The sequence below is a fragment of the Trachurus japonicus genome, unplaced genomic scaffold, assembly GCF_045865225.1.
Source record: "Trachurus japonicus isolate A0001 unplaced genomic scaffold, Traja_1.0 AP030060.1".
Classification (NCBI taxonomy): Eukaryota; Metazoa; Chordata; class Actinopteri; order Carangiformes; family Carangidae; genus Trachurus; species Trachurus japonicus.
Window position 1 is genome coordinate 8,940 of NW_028220193.1, and position 10,935 is coordinate 19,874.

Below are 10,935 nucleotides of genomic sequence, written 5' to 3' on the forward strand. Positions count from 1 at the left end.
GTAGATCCAGGGCAGAGCGCGGCCGTCTCCATCTCTCCAAGCTGCTGCACATGCACCTGGCTGCACCATCGATCAGCAACGTCTGCTCCTCGCACGTGGTTGCCGCCACCCACCGTCATCACGTTGACGACGTCACGTGCGTCACGTACTGAGAGCGGCAACCCAAGGGGGCAGTTGTCGGTCTGAGGAGTGAAGCTCACTTCCGCGTTCCAAAAACTGCAATCCCCTCGGCTGTCGCTGGGGGCTGGCTCCAGAAGGGAGCAACTCCAATTGAGCCCCATGTTAAAATAGCCGATTTTACAGCTTAAAAAAACATATTTACAGCCTGGTACATTTCATTTTTTTGGTCTCAACCGATAGTTTCTACCCCCGCACACACTCTGAGGGGGGTGAATTTTTTTTAAACTCTACCGTTTTACTGTTATTAGGTTTAAAGTTCTGGCCAATTAGGGCGCAGAACCGTTGAGTGACAGGTCCGGCGACCGCTGCTACGAGGCCAGTGGGCGGGCTCTCGGCCGGCCAACGGCCACACCGCTCCAAATATGGCAAGTAGAATCCAACATGGCGCGGCTCAAACCCCCGTAGTAGCGGCACAAAACAGACTCTCCCAAACCAATGGGTGACGTCACGGACGCTACGTCCATTCTTTTTACAGTCTATGGCGGCAACAAGCTCAACGTCCACAAAACAATGAGCGGACTCAGGGGACTCAGCCGATTGAAGAAGCTTATTAACGACGAAACCTCGAAAAGAAATGCATTAAAGCTGATAAAGTGGCTTCAGAAGAGGAAACTGCTAAAAAGAAAAGTCAAATGCAGAACATGCCATCAGGACATGAAACTGAAAAAGAGGACGAACAGCGGAGATCTCTATGCTTGGTGAGATATGATTCCTAAATTTAAACTAATTTGCAGTTACGTGTTGATTAGTCTTTTATGTTGATGCTGGCAGGTTTGGAGTCAGATTATTTTGAGATGTAGCCTAGGCCTACGGTATTCAGGCTACTCAATGCAAATTAAATGGAAAGTTGTAAGTAATGTATAGCCTATGGGTTAACAAATGCAGCCTAATCTAAATCCTTTAGGATCAAACATTGATATTTACATATTTTACAATAAATCAAATTGAATTTACAGAAACACTACTGCACAAACGGCAAATAGCCTACATTGTGTGTGTCCTATGGGATATTAATTGTCTAAATTTTTGCTGCAGCAAGGCTATTTAATCAAGGGCCAAACTGACAACTTTGTTGTTGTGAAGCAAGAGCCTAAAAAATGTCATTTTGTTTTACTGTACCATTATGACCCAAACCTGTGTGTGTGTGTATGTGTGTGTGTGTGTGTGTGTGTGTGTGTGTGTGTGTGTGTGTGTGTGTGTGTGTGTGTGTGTCAGTGAGTCAGTGAGTGAGTACCAGTAAATCCTTTTCCTGTACTTTTTAAAGGACCTGTCGCCAAGCAGCACATATGGGAAAGGAAAAACAAATATCTGTGAGGCACAAGTCAATCTTCAGTCATTCAAAGGTCTCCTTCAGTAACTGGATGCAGTTCATGTACAGGTGGGCAAATAATAGCAATAATAACATAAACTCATGGTGTATCCTCTGTAATTGCAGAGAGAACACTCAAATACAAAATAATGCATACCATGTTTTGTCAATACCTTTTTTAACAACTTTTTTTCATTTTTCTTTTAAGATTTTGTCAGGGTCTTCGATTAAGACAGATTGACATGATGGACGATACTATTGCAGCCAGTTCAACAACGCTCACTAAAATGGCAAAAAAATTAAGGGAGGTCTGTGTCACAGCAGTTGAAAGGATGAGAAGGCGTACAGGCCAGCAGATTGGTGGAAGAAGGGAGTTTGTTGTGATCGATGAGAGCCTTTTCCGGCACAAAAGAAAGGTATGTTATAACAATAGTGACTTTCATTAAGTGTCAAATAAAGTCAAACAAGTTGTTGGTAATAGAATGTATCTGTTTTTGTCTGTTTGTTGTTTTGTTTCTGTATCAGTATGGGAGAGGAAGAATGGCTGGGGGTTGGAAAAGAAAAAAGTGGGTCTTTGGAATGTTGGCTGTGAGCCATCATCACGGACGAAGAAAGCCTATTCTACGTCTTGTGGAGAGAAGATCTCGAAGACATCTAGTCCCCTTGATTGCTCATCATGTGAGGCTTGGATCTACAGTTATCAGTGATGAGTGGCGTGCGTATCGCATACTCTCTGCACTAGGGTACAACCATCACACTGTCAACCACAGCAGGTGGTATGTAGATCCCGAAACTAGAGCCCATACTCAGCATCTTGAAAGGGGCTGGAGATCCTACAAGGAGCAGATCTGGAGGCTTATAGTCCATGAGCCAAGACCCCAAAATTGGCCTCCCGCAATCGAACGGGTGGGCAATTTCTAGTTTGTTTTTTTGACTTGGTAGACATCTCTAGTGAACAGTTTGGCATGATAACCATTGCAAACAGGTAGCTTAGTGGTGGTTTTCATGTGTTGAATAGGTGGACCAGTAGAGTGGAAACTTGAAAACTGTGTATAGCGCTTGTTCGGTATTATGCTGTTTGTTGACCACTCAGGGTGCCTAAATCACTTCAAGGATGTTTTTCCCTTTTATCAAGACCCTACTGTAATAATAATAGACTCACCTCAGGAATACGTGAATGAAAATGTGATAAAAATTAGAACATACACATGAAATAGCCAACGTTTTTAGAGTGTTTTACTTTTCATGCAATAACAAGAACAAACAAATATTTTTTTACACAATTAAAATCAACTAAAGAGCTTGCTCCTTCTGTCACAAATAATGTGAGCATACTGCCAGTACAGTAATTTCAATGTGTCCCTCTGTCAATGACCTACGCCTGGCCAACAGCCTGAACGAGTTCTACTGCTGCTTTGAAAGACAATGGGACAGACCTGATATCCCCCACACCTCCAACCACCAGCCATCGATCAGCAACAGCTCCTCCAAACCTGGATCACCTACACAGCCCCACACCCAAGTGCCACCCTCCCCCACACCTCTCACGCCTCTCTCCATTATAGAAATCAAATCAAATCAAAGAAGGAGAGGTGAAGAGACTGTTTAAACGGCTGAACCCGTGCAAAGCTGCAGGCCCAAACTCTAGCCGTTTTCCTACTAACATCAGCGGGTCGACGCAGGTTTTTTTAAATGCGGGTCGACCCGCTAACAATCAGCATTTGGCTCCTTTCCCATTGACCAAAATGAGCCGGGTCTGTCTGTCTAACCCCCGCATAAACCCCCGCTTTCACGGCGGCACAACATGTCAGTTAAACAGACTGTCGCTTCTTTTTTTTCAATCTTTTTTGGTCAGTGTTCTTTGATCTTCAAATCCCAGTCTTGAATGCAAGCAGAGTTTTGTTTTGGTAGCCTACGTGAGACGCGACTGGTGCGATGATGTGGCATCACGTAACGCCCAATGTCATCACATTAGCGGGTTGAGCCGGGTCTGGTGTTTCCACTGCAAGCCGATCAGAGCCGAGCCGATTGAAGGCGTTTTTAACCCGCGTCGCTTGCCGAGTCATTTGACGCGGGTCGACGGGGGGGCATACATCAGTCCGACTGAAAAGTCTGACGGCTCATTTCTCCGACTACCCATTCTACAGTGTTAAGGTTAGGTTTAGGGTAAGGTTGAGGGTTAGGGCTACTTAAGTCGGAGAAATGGGAGGTCGGACTAATGGACTCAAAAATAAAGAAATGTATGGTCGGAGAAATGGGTAGTCAGACAGACGTCCCGGCTTGACGCGGGTCGGTGCGTTTGTGGGTTTAAACGGGGTTTTTTGGCCAGTGGGAAAGGGGTCTCCCCCTCCACCCTGAAGCACTGAGCCAATCAGCTCACTCCGGTGTTCACACACATTTTTAACACCTCACTGGAGAACTGTCATGTGCCAGCTTGCTTCAAGGCCTCAGCCATTGTTCCAGTTCCCAAAAAGACAAGGCTCACAGGCCTTAATGACTACAGACCCGTTGCTCTGACTTCTGTGGTCATGAAGACTTTTGAGTGCCTCGTCTTGACCCACCTTAAGGACATTACAGTTCACCTACAGAGCCAACAGATCTGTAGATGATGCTGTAAACATGGCCCTCCACTAGCACCTGGACTTCCCAGGATCCTACGCCAGGATACAGTTTGTGGACTTCAGCTCTGCCTTCAATACGATCATCCCAGCTCTGCTCTGTGACAAGCTCTCCCAGCTTAATGTGCCTGATTCCATGTGCAGGTGGATTACGGACTTCCTGACAGACAGACGGCAGTTCGTGAGGCTGGGGAAGCATGTCTCTGACACCCGGACCATCAGCACTGGATCCCCCCAAGGTTGCATCCTTTCTCCTCTGCTGTTCTCCCTGTACACCAACAGCTGCACATCTGGACAACAGTCTGTCAAGCTCCTGAAATTTGCTGACACCACCCTCATCTGCCTCATCTCTGATGGGGACGTGTCGGCCTACAGCAGCGAGACGGACCCTCTGGTGTCCTGGTGCAGCATGAACAACCTGGAGCTGAACGCTCTGAAGACAGTGGAGATGATAGTGGACTTCAGAAAGGACCAAGCTGCCCTCCCCCCTGTCATCCTCTGTGACTCTACAGCGACCCTGGTTGAGTCCTTCTGCTTCCTGGGCACCACCATCTCCCAGGAGCTCCAATGGGAGCAGAACATCAGCTCCCTCACCAAGAAGCCTCAGCAGAGGATAGGCTGCAGCTGAAGAAGTTTCACCTCCCTGTGAAGATGCTGGTGAACTTCTACACTGCCACCACTGAATCCATTCTCACATCCTCCATGTCAGTCTGGTGTGCTGCAGCTACAGCCAGAGACAAGGCCAAACTGCAGCGTGTCATTCACTCTGCCCAGAGAGTGATCGGCTGCAGCCTCCCATCTCTTCAGGACCAGAGCCAGAATTGCTGCTGACCCCTCTCACCCTGGACACAAACTCTTCCAGTCCCACCACTCTGGCAAAAGGCTCCGGTCCATCCGGACCAGGACCTCACGCCACAAGAACAGTTTCTTCCTCTCTGCAGTCAGCCAAATGAACAATGCCCCAATTCCCCCTAAATAACCCTAAACCTATGGATGTAATATGCTATAATGTTAATGTCATCTTTACTCACTACATCTTAGCCTTCTTAACCTTGGATGTATATGTGTATATATCTATATATATTTTCCCCCTCGCTCTCTCATGCACCCAGTGGAATTAGCGCCAACTAGTGGTGCAAACAAATATTATCTGCAGGGCCTTTCTGCAACTGCAAAGGCGCTCTAAATCATCAGTAGTGGCACACAAATTATGAAATGTGCAACATCGGAGAATGGCCATAATTGGTGTATATGGCATTTTTATGGTCAAAATAGTGAATGCATGATAAATATTGTTAAGCTACTCTTGTGCGAAGGTTATCATACCAATTAATAATCTGGACATATATAGGAATAATAAAATAGCAACAAGAATTTGCCCACCCTTTCGATTGCGATTGGTGGTCTGGCTCATGGACTATTAGGGGCAATCGCACTGACAGTTTGCTTTCCGACCACCTTTCAGTGATTGAGTGGAATGAATGGCTCGCAAAGAAACACCGTGAGGGTGCATTTGGCAGACTGATTCATGACATTTACAAAAAATACAAGTAGTGATATGCAGCCACTGTAACCATTGTTAGTAATAATTTATCTTTCTGTGGGAGGTGGCTAAGACTAATTCCAAGGAACCAGTGGACTTTGTTTTTGTAATGCTGTAAAATCCGCTGTGTTATTTATGTTGACTATATTTATTTAATCTGTCTCAAATAATTTTCAAATAGACTTTTCTTGAAGATAGGATTTAGAATTTCAGTACGTTAGATTGTGACACTGAAATACAGTATTTTCTGACTTTATTTTTGTCTACAGATAGATTTTTTTTCAAAGAGACATTGTATTTGCTGTACTTAAACCTCCAGTGTTGGCATTTTTGATTTTATTTTTTGATACATAAAGATTTTATTTTATTTTTTGATACAGAAAGATTTGATTTGATTTTTTGATACAGAAAGGTTTTATTTTAATTTTATTTTTTTCACAGAGACATTGTATTTGCTGTACTTTATTCAGTCATGTTGATCCTTGTTCGTCTTACATCGGGGAAGTTGTAATAAATATCAATGCAATATGTTCCCTTTGTGTTGTCTCTCCTTGGTCTTGGTAACTTTTGAGAGTCTTGAGGCATTGCCATCCTTTAAATCTCATTTGTAAATGCTTTATAAGGCATAAATAGTCCCCACTTTAGATGAGCTCACACAAAATGCTTAATTAACGAGTAGTAAATGCTTTGTAACCGCTTGAATTCATGAATTCCTGCATTAGGAATTGTTTATAAGGCATTCACTGGAAATGGAATTTGTGAGTTTTTATAAAATATCTACTAACATATTTACTAACCATTAGTACATGTCTGAATAGTGGACGTGTAAGAGCATGCAGACGTGTACATCTAAGTAGATTGTTCATCATTTATATAGTAATCTTACAAACCACTGACAAATACTAAATAACTGGTAGGTAAGTGATGTAATACTTCATTTACAAATGCTGAATCCATCATTTATATATTAGCTTATTCATGAAGAGTAAAACATTTATAACTGTGACTATAAACCAGATACTAATGAGTATTTACATCAGAAACATGCTTTATGAATGATAAATTCAGTGTTTATGAATCCATAACTACTGTCCTTATTAATGATTAGTAAAACATTTTTAACTGTGTTTATAAACTACATACTAATGGGTATCCATACGTTATAAATGAAGAATTCAGCATTTATTAATGCTTAACTAATGCTTAATAGTGTGTACTCATTATAAAGTGTTACCATAAAGGTGAAAGTATTTGTAACATCCAACCTTCAATTTATCATTGTCATCCTAACAGAAGCAGCTCAACTAAGCTGTGGTGATACACTTCAACATAACTGTCAACACCTATTGTGTAAGAACCATTTTTTCCATCCCCACAGGCTTGCATACTGTCCCTCTTCTTTTTCATATATTACTATTATGAAGAGTGGTGGTCAGGGCCAAATCTCTACAGAGGCAGTTGTACTATCAAATAGTGAAATTGTCCAGTAAACATATAAATGTTAACTTTACCTCTAGATAAACTCGCTTGGCAGGAAAAAACATTAGATTTTTAACTATGAGATCAAAATGTATCTTCCAAGAGGCACATCATATCTTATGTTCAAAAAGCTACTGCGACATCAGAGACTTAAGTAAATTACTGAAGCGCTTGCCAACATTAAGACGTCCTCTTTGGGATAATCATGGACACTGGTCCTCACATCTCCAAATTCATCAAAGCATTTTTTTCAACTGAGTATTATTTTGTTAAATCAACCCTAATTAGAAATGCCAAATATCCCTCTAGGACAAAACTAAAGCTTTAATTTTGTGAAATGGCCTCATGGGGCCTCTGTAAAGAGCATGAATGTGCTTTGTAAGTTTTATGGCCTTACTCATCATCGTGACATTTTGATATTTCTGGTGTGGATGTGGAATATTTGGCCCGATAGTGTTGTCAAGTGGTCACCAGCAACATTAGGATTTATCCTCCATGGACCATTATGGCCATAATAGCTTTAATGGAAAACCAGCCATTTTTTTTTCATGAAGCAAATACTCAGTCAAGGGGAAACTGTGAACTGACAGTGTGGTAGACTAAAGATCATGTGGGTCACCAAAACATTAAGGAGTCATTCTCAAAGGAACATAAATAAACTGAGTGGTTTGATAAGGTCCCATGTAGTTGTCAAAGACCATTGTTATGGACCAGTCATGTGGAAATGTTGGATGAACTGAGTGACTGCCCAATCAGCTGACAGACACTGCCATCTTTCCTGTCACAGATGGAGGAAAATTACCTATTAAGGTACATTGAATGAATGGAAGTAATTTATTAAAAATGCATGTATTGTGTTTACTTTTTTTCCCCCACAAAGACCATCTGTTTATATTGTAACCTAGGTACTCAGGATGAAGAGACAACCTTTTCAACATTTAGGCTGTGGATATTTGTTCACCATAGGGTATTATTACTAAAGGGTGCTATTACTAAATATCTAATGTTAGCATTAGAAGCTGTCAAACCTACTAATCTACAGTAGAATAATCATATAGTTCATTGTCATTCAGCTACATTAATTTACAAAACTGTCTCCAGAGGTGGAAAACATCACTGTAAAGACATTGGTAGAAACAGGAATCTTCTTCTACCAAAGTTAACATACAGTATGGTCTTATTATAAATTTCTGCATCATAAGGACAATAATGTTTATAAGTGACTTTCACCTGCTCCTAGCAGGAAATTTCATTCGTTGGGAGAGAAAAATAGGCCCTTTAAAGAAGTACTTGTTGTGCCTTCTGGTAGCAGGAGACCCATTTGATTAACAAAATATTTTTTCTTACTTGCATTCTTAAATTGACAGAGAGACAAATTGAAAAAAACAGAGCACACATAAGAGTACATCACCCAGGTGTTGTGCTGGTAACACACACTGGAGTTATTTTGCAGTTTATCTTAAGCGTCAGAGTTTCTGATACTTTCTGCTATCACAGAGACAAAATGTCTCCACAGACAGACAGATAAAAACAAAAAATGCTCAAAACCACCACTGTGGTGCTTCTGCTGCAGTAGTTCTCTCCAGGAGGACCACATTTTGCCATGAGCACATACACAGTGAAAACAACACCAGCCCTCCTGGAAAAATTGCCAAACAGTGTTTGAGGTAAATCTGATACAGTATATAATACAAATATTATAGGTTTCTCCCATAACTCTACTGAGATACTGTGCTGTAATTTTCAGTATGGTGATATCCAGATAGGAAGCAGGGGAGAGACACGCAGCTTACATCAAAGAGAAGCCCACTCCTCTTTGTTTGACCTCTCTCTTTATCTGCGTCAGTCTGAGATGTTTTTCGGTTTTTGTCTCTTCGTTGACGACACACTCATTTATTTCTTCCACACATTTCTCACTTTGATCTCCAAGCTCAACACTTGCACTGTTTTAAAACTAATCTGAATACTGAAATCCAAACCTGCAATTCCCTTTCCTCTGCCTGTACCTCTATCCTTGTGAGGACATCGAGCTGCACGCACAAACCTATTCAGAGATCCAGCCTCTCTCTCTCTCTCAGGGGGAGGGAGGGAAAGAAGATGGTGGGCGCCTCTCCAGGGCGTCCTTTGGATTTGGTTGAACCACCTGGGCGTACAGCACTTCACAGGAGACACACAGACAGACACACACGCACACACACTTGCACAGACATACACAAAAGTGGGAGGAATAGGCCAGCTGGTGTGTGTGTATGTGTGTGCGGTGCGTGCGTGCGTGTGTGTGTGTGTGAGAGAGAGAGTTATGAGATATGCAGAGCTTCTCATGCCATTCCCAGTGGGTTTCCTATCACAACACATTACACACTTTCTACCTATCACCTCCTCCTAAATCTCTCTCTCTCTCTCTCTCTCTCTCTCTCACACACACTCTGCAGTGCACAATGCTAAAACCAGTGCACTGCTGGATAGCTGAGTAACAGTCGGAGACAGAGAGTGTGGTGGGAGGTTTGGATGGTGTCCCAGTGTTTATTGGGGAAAAGGCCAGTGGTGGAGTGATGCCAAGAGTCCTTGGTGGACCCGCTCTGCCTCCCACATGACATCCTCTTGATGTCGTCCACGCAGAATGACAATGCTCAGTGGTTTTACTTTGGTACAGTGAAGACTAAATGTAAAAGTTTTGACCTGGAGCTCATCGTTAAAGAGTGGGGTTATAATAGGAGTTGGAGGTTACATCTCATAATGTTTTTTATTTTGTCTCTGTCAAATAAAAGTGAGTTTTCTGTGAATAACTTTATGTCACTGAACCTGAAATAAACCAGCACACTGAGCTTAAATATCATCTCGTATCTGCCTGAATAACACTGCAGATAGGTTGCATTGGTGTATAGTTACAGTTTGGGCAATAACCAAGAAGAAATGTCATTATAGAGATGCCACACACAATACGTTGGAGATGATTTGAAAAAAAAAGTCCACACCAAGTCGGTTACAAAAAGAGAGCATTGTGTCAGTTCATATTTTCATCACAAGGATGGTTAAGATCAGCCCCCCCCCCCCCCCCCCCGATCCATCCATATTCTCCAATTCACAAGACCATCCAATGCACACACATTCATTCACTGATGATTGATTGATTGATTTTCATGAAACACTCAACATTCAATAGCTGGGTTTACATGGAGCTAAATATTCCAATTAGAATTGGTTTAGATGTCCAAACTGAATGAAAATTCTCCATATAAACAGCTCAATCAGAATAAACAAGCCCAAACTGAATGTAATTTTATTCGGTTCCGGAGAGGTGGAATTAACCTTTTCTTCAACCGAAAGAAATGAAAATTGTGTCATGTAAACGGTGAAATGGAATGTTGTCTGGTTACCCTCTTTCTGCGCATGCTCCGTGTCGTAAATGCGTAGTGACGTTTCTTCACTTGCAAATGCTTGAATGAAAGCATCAAAACAATGACAGTGACTGTGCTAATCAGACCTTAGATCTCCATCTTTGATCAGTCGCAGGATGTTTTGATTTCGGAGTTCTCAACCTGGACTCAACCCGACTCACTAGCATTAATTCTCGACCCGAACCAAAGAAAGAGAAAAAACGACCTAAGTCTATTGTAGATCATTTCGGCCCTGAACCAGCCTGTCCCGCTGGGTTGTTCGGGTCTGACACACCCGTTAAAAAAAAGAACACTCAGTGCGTGCCACATGGCTGTAAAATGTCCGTTCTGAATAAATGCAGTGGCACATGTAAACACCCGATTGGATTAGATCATATCACATGTGAACAGTTAACCTGAAAGACTCAT

General features: G+C 42.3%; 1 long non-coding RNA gene across 1 annotated transcript; it reads left to right on the forward strand.

Annotated features, from left to right (window-relative positions):
• The first annotated feature begins 675 nt into the window (after window positions 1-675).
• On the forward strand, window positions 676-2,335 carry LOC146960731 (uncharacterized). Its single transcript, XR_015035378.1, has 4 exons — window positions 676-878; window positions 1,445-1,558; window positions 1,698-1,905; window positions 2,015-2,335. It is a non-coding gene; the product is annotated as an uncharacterized LOC146960731 (long non-coding RNA).
• Window positions 2,336-10,935: the final 8,600 nt, after the last annotated feature.